This window comes from Montipora foliosa, chromosome 9 (assembly GCF_036669935.1).
Source record: "Montipora foliosa isolate CH-2021 chromosome 9, ASM3666993v2, whole genome shotgun sequence".
NCBI lineage: Eukaryota > Metazoa > Cnidaria > Anthozoa > Scleractinia > Acroporidae > Montipora > Montipora foliosa.
In genome coordinates, this window is record NC_090877.1 from 17,492,012 (window position 1) to 17,499,011 (window position 7,000).

Here is a 7,000-nt window from a genome sequence, read left to right on the forward strand (position 1 = left end):
TTAAAAAGTAGGCAATAAATCCAACGTTGCAGAAGAATAATTGTGTGTTGAGCATTTCATTGCAACCTCTTTCTTAGCGTCTTTCATCTCCCACCCCGGAGGAACGAGGTTGACGTCATTGCACCCCCAGTAACGCTTCCGGCCACAGCAACGTGCTACCCTTACCATTCGTAGTTTCACTGTGGTAACTGCGGTCTTTGGCAACTCCAATATCTCGGGAATAAATCAGACTCTAAAACGGAGTAGTGGACAAGCCTTTGTTCTCAGTCTTAAAAGTTTCTCTTAAGATCTCTTGAAAAACGGAAACGATAATCCAAACGATTGGTCCAATTAAAAAAAAGATTTCAAGTTGCCGTGCGTGTGTTCAGTAATAAGATCTCAGATGCCGTCAAAATGTGGTAAGGACAAAAAAGTAGCACACGAGATCATTCCTTCATTTTCTAAAAAGAGAAACTTTTGTAATATCATCTGATATGTAACTTTCAAATACCGCTATAGTGAAATTATACGTTCTCATCAAACAATAGCAAATGATCATTACATTTTAGAACTGATTCAGAAGTAAATTGGCCGCTTGGACGGATTCAGGAACAAGACCATTTTCGTTATTGTACGGACATTTCACAGATTCTAGAAAGTTCGGCGAGATAATGACGTCAATTGTTAACAGACATTGACATCAAACACACCGATCGAAAGATGTCACTGTCTCAGTAAACAATAACCCATATTAGTATCACCCAACTAGACTAACTGGACTAATGCAAATCTTGCATTTTAATTGGCTACGCTACTAGAGGACTATTAGTAACAGTCTTCGAGTAGCGAAAAGCGTGACGCTTTCTTTCGTTATATTCCCAAACTAGACGCTCCATGAGCGTACACTGGGTTGCCTGTGGTACGTATCACTCAAAAACAGAAGGGACTGAGTTGGGTGGTATTAAACTGCAGCGTTCCAGGCACTTTTTTCAAGGCAGGGGTCATTAAGACCATTTAAGGGGTCAACCAGAAGTCGTACCAGCAGAGGCCCTTTGGCTAACACGTTCATACGACGAAACAGATCTTTTTCTGAAGTTAAAAACCTGGCTACCAGCTTATCAATCATTTGTCAGAAAGAAGAAATTCCTGTCATCTTTAGAAAAAATAGACACACAATGCTTACGTGTGGTAGTGCAGTAATACAGTGCTTTATTCCATATTGTCAACTGAGCTGCGTTTTGTCTTCCAGGAGATTCAAGTTGTCTTTGTGTAATATGTAGCTCTAATAGTGCACATTACTATATGACTACCTCGGTGAGCGGGCAAGATGAACCAAATCGCGCGCTGTGATTGGCTACCCGAGAGGGCAAGATAGACCTACCTTGCCCGCTCGGCATTTCTCGCTTGGTCCCGCAAGATCAAAGATCATTTTTTGGTGTTTAAGTCATATATCCTTTATTGACCAAGCTTGTTCAGTCAAGATGGCTGGATATTGGCCAAGTTCTTTTTTTGCGTGTTTATGGACCTGGACTTCGTCTCGGTCCATAAACATGCAAAAAAAGAACTTGGCCAATATCCAGCCATCTTGACCTCACGTTTGGTCAATAACCCATATATATGTTTTGGTATTGTATATCATTGTAGTGCCATGGTAGAAGTCTTAGGTAAATAGCCGCATGAGAAGCGTGTGGCTACTAGCAAAGTACTGAACCCAGAAAGATTGAAGAAAATAAACGGGAATCGAGAAAGATTGGCTTCTGGGCTGACATGCTGATCATTTTCAAGTTCCCTGACAACTTCTTTTCACCACAATTTTAAGCGTGCAATCTGAGAATCTGACAGCTTTGTAATACCACAAGCAGACAACCCTAAGGATGCGAGAGTGCGTGACGTCACGTTATTTTGAGACAGTTGTAACGGCCGATTCAACTGATGGAGGAAAACGTTCCGTAAAAACTTCAAATCGCGATTTTTCTTTTTGAAAATTCATTTTATGGACAGCCAGATAAATAAAGTTCACTCACCTACTATTTTCTGCGTTGTCCTGGGTGATTTGATGGGTTTTTGGGACGCTTCGATTTCCTCTTCAGATCCCAGGCGTCGCCACATACAATATAAATAGACAAGGCGTGCAACTTCCAAGACCGCTCACGACCGAGTGCCTCCAGAATTTAGCCGAATTTCTCCCACTTCCAAAGGTCGCTCCCAGCCTTGGGCACGTAGAAAGTCGATAATTTTGCTAGCATCGTGCAAAAAATCATCGCATTTACACGGCTCTGCAACCTCAGAATCCTGCTCGATTTTCAAGCTTCGGTTTGAAAAAACTACGGTCTGCCACCCCGGTAAGGCTCAGTTCGTTATGAACGGTCGAAGCCGTGGCCACTGTGGTGTGGAAGCGTACCTTTCGAAAGATGTTTTCCTGCAATAAGACCGCCTGAGGTCGCTCGCAGAACTGCTATTGCGTTGATGGTGGGTTGAGATGAAAGTTCAATCTTTGTCTATTGATTGTGATGTGGAATTGTGACCGTGGGAACATTTTATCTAGGAATATTTGACACAAATTGGTGGCACCTGAGAAATTAGTTTCCAGCCTTGGGATTTTATTATAACGTTGAGAACCACGAAATTGAGAAATGGCTCAAGTCGCGTCGGATCTGGAAAATAACCACACAGGAAGGAAGTTACCCACGTTGACAATAAGGTTAGGCTTTTTAAATGAGAATTTTTTCATATCTTTTTATCGGGATTCCCATTCAAATCCTTATATTTTAGTCGGCCTTACTCACACTGAGCTTGGGGTGCCTGTGCAGAAACTTATCTGAATAATAAGCTCTGTTCTCTCCCATATCGCTTTTGCAACACACTATTTTTAGCTTTGTTCTCACACATTAAAAAAATGCCACGTGCAAGTGAATCCACCGATTCAAGAACAAGTTTGTGAATGGCACGCTCAATTAATTATTAAAGGTAAAATTTAAATGCGTTTTAACAGTTTAGTATCTTATCTAAAATTTCTAAAACAGAGTTTTGTAATCGTAAAGCAAGAGCTAATTGTGAACGATGATGTATCTTGAAATGAAAGAATATAAATCTCAAAGGTGTCGTAATTTCTGGAACTTACGCGTTAAAGTTTTGTGCACTTCCACAGTGTAGGTACCCTGGGTGCCAGCCAGATGAATTTTTTTTCAAGGTCGGAGAGAACGCTCAGCGATTTCAAATCAACAGTCGAGGACGAAAATAAAAGTCTCTGCTCGCACTACCCCAGAACCTCATTTCCATTCGCACAAAGACACTACTTAGCAGGGGAGGAATAGCGAAGACGAGAAAGATATTTTGTCATCACGTTTCCTCACCACAGATAAGGTAAGAGAGTAATTTACACTGTCGTTTTGAATGTCGTTTTAATGAACAAAAGAAAAAAAGGCGATTTCACTTTTTGACAGCACATTGAGAAGCGCTAAAATATCCCATGAACGTTCTAAATGCTTTACTTGACTCCGATGTGACTTGAACACGCAACCTTCTGATCTGGAGTCAGAAGCGCTACCATTGCGCCACGGAGCCAACGGATGCAATAAGTAAATTATCTAATAACGAAGATAGGGGCTTACCTCGGTTTTTGACTTATAATAGTGGTATTCCCCTTGATGGGATGCTATTCTATTGCAATACTTCCCTTGGCAGTATGGCGCAGCTGGGCACACCTTAAGCATTTGGTAGGGGAAAAGCTTTCTAGGCCAAAGAAAAAGTACACTGTGATAGATCCAGGCCTCGATTACTAGGTGTCTGGTGCGCCAACCATCGCTTGTTAATTATGTGAGAACAACAACATTAAGAAAAACAACAACAACAACAACAATTGGGGCGTCGGTGTCTCCTATTCCTCTAATTTTTTGTAGGACTATTTTCCTTAATAAAAGGTTAATGGATTTGTTGCCGGTCACGACAGATTGGTCATTCTATCACTGGCGAATAGTAGTTGTTGCTTGTTTTTCATCTGATTAAAAAGCGGTGGTTAGGGTACCAGACACCTTCCCTGGCGGGCCCAACTGAGGCGAGATCCATCCGCAACCAGGTAATGAACATGTAGCCATCAAGAATGAGCTAAAAGACGACGTCAAGCGTGCGATTTTAGTTACGAAATCTAAACCGTTTTGCATGCAACATCTCTTTGATTCAACTGACGCCATGACGGCCATGTTGATGGCGGCGCCAACTGAAGTGAGAACCATTCGCAACCAGGTAATGTACGAGCAACCATCAAGAGTGAGCTAAAAACGAAATCAAGCGCATGATTTTGGTTAGGAAATATAAAAACGTTTTGCATGCAACAACTCCTTGATGGAACCTGACGTAAGGGTGTCCAGCAAATCAATCACCTGATTCAAAATTTGACTCTGATCACCTGAGGTCAAGTTAATTTCGGCATCAACAGCGCTCAGTGTCACAGTATTCGGATTGTGTCACGAGAGGGATTCGAAACCACGCTTACATTAGTAGACCTGAACGCAGCGCCTTGAATCGCTCCGCCATCCTGACACCTGCACTAGTATGGCCAAGCGTGTGTTTTTGCATTGTGATCGTATCTCTCTCGGGAAACATGCCGGCGTAGCGTCTACCACCTGTGCGATGGTACGTAGCTTGAATTTTTTCTTTGCTGCATCAAAGAAGAGAACATCACAGTATCTGGCATGTCTCTATTATAAAGCAAACTCGGTCCATAAAAAAAGTTAAATGCTCTTTGCCCGCGTTACTGTTAGGATGAGGAGGAAAGGCTTTCATCGACTGGTGCGTTATCTTTGTTATGATGTTTTCTGTTTTTCCTGCCGTTTACATTAGGCACGGAGAGAACGAGATTTTTTTATACGGAGTGAAGCTTGTGCGTCTTCCCTGTTCTCAATTTCAGATGATATCGGCCTTTCATGTAAAGCCTGCTTTGCACTGACGAAGAGAGTCTGTTGGTTCTATTCTTTTTTTGCCATCACATGGTCGTTTTTCGAATGTTTTGCGGTGCCTCTAAATTGCATATTACAACGTGAGAAATAGTTGCAGTGATAAATATCACCGTGAACTGAGTTTACATATTTTGTTTGTCACTTGTTGTTTGCTTCGCATTTGATGATCAAGAAGCGAGGGCAGCAGATGCAATATTGGGTGAATGTGCATAAGATGCAGTCACTTAGCTTTAAATAGGTTTACCTTGAAGTCAAAAGTGCCACCCCCGGTGGGACTCGAACTCACAACCTTTAAATTAGCAGCGTTATAGAACAAGAAAACCAAACCAAACAAAATTGGAATGTATTAATGAGGTCACATCCTTCTCACTAGACAAATCAGAAGAAGATGCGATTAGAGCATCTCATTTCGGTTAGAGCTTATAGTATTAATTAATACCGAATGTTACTCAAGTTATGCAATACAAGTGTAGGGAAATTGTTGTCAATCTTTACTACATAGCTTAGATCAAATACATGCACGTTCATGCCGTATAATAAATCATGTGCCTAGTTCATTATAGGATGACTTATATCTCTCTCGATTTAAATGGCGTCTCTTTGATTACAGGTATAAGAAGCGCATTTTACTTAAAATTTTCCAAGTTTTTACAAGTATTGCCCCTAATCAAATTTCAGAGCTATTCTCTAAATCATCTTGATCCACAAGAGCTAGAAATCAATTAATATCAATAGTCTTCTATTTACATTTAGAACTTACGATCGCAGGTCCACATCAGGCTTTGCGCTGCCATTCTTGTATGTAAACAATCTTGTAACTTTGTTTATATATAACCCAAACTTCTTTATGAAATAAAGGATTGCTTCATTGATTGATTAAGCAACAAGCTTAATCGATTTAGTCTGAGTTGCAAATTGTCCTTGGAACGTACACGGACCCATGACTTCTCACCTCAAAGCTAGCATTTCACATTTCATTTTTGTTAGCGAAACCTTTCTTTAACCAAACTCTGGTCACAATTTACTGGCTATCGTCGTCAATTTTTGCACCTTTCTATTACAAAGATTGAACTAAAGGCCCTTTCAGTGGTGTAACTTTGTGACAGGTTACCATTTGGCATAAGAACGGGCTGTCGCTTTTTTTTCGTAGAGCAGGCGGAAACAACCGACGAGTTTCTTTAGCTACAGTGTAATAGGCTGATATACTGCAAATATACTGCGCTGAGAAAATACCTGTGGCCGCAACGCTTGACGTCATAAAGACTATTCCAAGACGCGAGCCAAAGTTGAAACTTCGTTAATGGGCTAGTACAATAAAACCAAACCAAACAAAGGACCTTTCAACCGCTGTAAAACTTAAACCGCTGTAAATTGAGTTGGCACTGCAAGTGTTATTACTTCTGTTGCCTTAGGTCAGTTTGACCTATAACTTTTCAAGTCATGTTCTAACGTTCCGTACATCACTGGAAGTAGTGTTAGCGGTCAGCGAAGATGGCGGTTGTGTGTATCCTTGCTCCCGTCTGACAACGCTAATTCGTTTAAAATTAACCATTTTTTGAGTATTTCTTTAGTTCTAACAGCTATCTATATGCATTATTATGTCTAAGAAAACAAATGATCAGCGTAAACCAAGTTCACCGTCTGCGGAAGCCGGAGAATATGATGATCTGCCAGAGACCATTTCTTCGAGTGTTCTTCAAGATCTTCTGAAAGCTCAAGAATGTATGTTTAAATCATTTATGGAATCGGTTGTGTCCAATTTAACCTCGCGTATTGATAATCTAGTGAAAGACTTTGCGGGACTAAAATCCAGTCTGGAGTTCAGCCAAAAAGATATTGCGAGCCACGACGGACAACTCTCAGCCATCGGCGCCGAGTTAAAGAACACAGCCAGCGACGTCGCCAATCTTCAAACAGCAGTAAACAAGCATCTACAAAAGACAGTTTACCTTGAAAACCAAAGTAGGAGGAACAATCTTCGCTTTGAAGGCTTATTAGAAGATACTGGCGAAACTTGGGAAACAACTGAAGAGAAAGTAAAGAAAGTCCTTGCTGACAAATTAAAT

General features: G+C 41.0%; 1 non-coding gene across 1 annotated transcript; it reads right to left on the minus strand.

Annotated features, from left to right (window-relative positions):
- Positions 1-3,471: 3,471 nt before the first annotated feature.
- Trnaw-cca (transfer RNA tryptophan (anticodon CCA)) lies at positions 3,472-3,543 on the minus strand. Its single transcript has one exon. It is a non-coding gene; the product is annotated as a tRNA-Trp (tRNA).
- Between the last annotated feature and the right edge of the window lie 3,457 nt (positions 3,544-7,000).